General features: G+C 38.1%; 1 non-coding gene across 1 annotated transcript; it reads left to right on the top strand.

The window, feature by feature from the left end:
• Window positions 1-242: 242 nt before the first annotated feature.
• Window positions 243-349, top strand: LOC116871577. The gene has a single exon (XR_004383440.1). It is a non-coding gene; the product is annotated as a U6 spliceosomal RNA (small nuclear RNA).
• Window positions 350-569: the final 220 nt, after the last annotated feature.

The raw sequence follows: 569 nt of genomic DNA, 5'->3' as shown, positions 1-569 counted from the left end.
CCCCATATGTTCTCTTTACTCATTGCTGTATATGGTTCTCTGGAACCTTACCATGACCCAGTTATAATACCAGAAAGAGGAAGCAGTCAGGGAAAACAAGGAGGTGTTGAAAACTGCAAAAAGGCTTTGTAGCATTACAAATATTACCCAGATTTAAGAACACTGTATACTCTAAAAGCAACCCTCTTCTGTTGCTTATAAAATGAGGACAACAATGCCTCCAACATTAAAACCAAACTGCTGTCCTCGTTTCGGCACCACATATACTAAAATTGGAACGATACAGAGAAGATTAGCATGGCCCCTGTGCAAGGATGACATGCAAATTTGTGAAGTGTTCCATATTTTTGTGATTCACAGACCTGTACCCCTGGGGCTAATAATACATTATATGTTAATAAAAAAATAAAAAAAAATTTTAAATAAATAAAAATAAAACCAAACTGCCTGAGTTTACAGTCAAAGTAACATGCACATACTGCCCTTGGAGCTCCTGAAATGTGTGGAGACTGGGGGATCTGCACTGACAGTGACTGAACTGCTTTTGGCTTTGTTTTCCAAATTCTCCA

This window comes from Lontra canadensis, unplaced genomic scaffold (genome assembly GCF_010015895.1).
Source record: "Lontra canadensis isolate GAN:19392208 unplaced genomic scaffold, GSC_riverotter_1.0 scaffold1, whole genome shotgun sequence".
Taxonomy (NCBI): Eukaryota; Metazoa; Chordata; class Mammalia; order Carnivora; family Mustelidae; genus Lontra; species Lontra canadensis.
The sequence above is the reverse complement of the archived record's forward strand: the minus strand, read 5'-3'. Positions and strand labels throughout refer to the sequence as shown.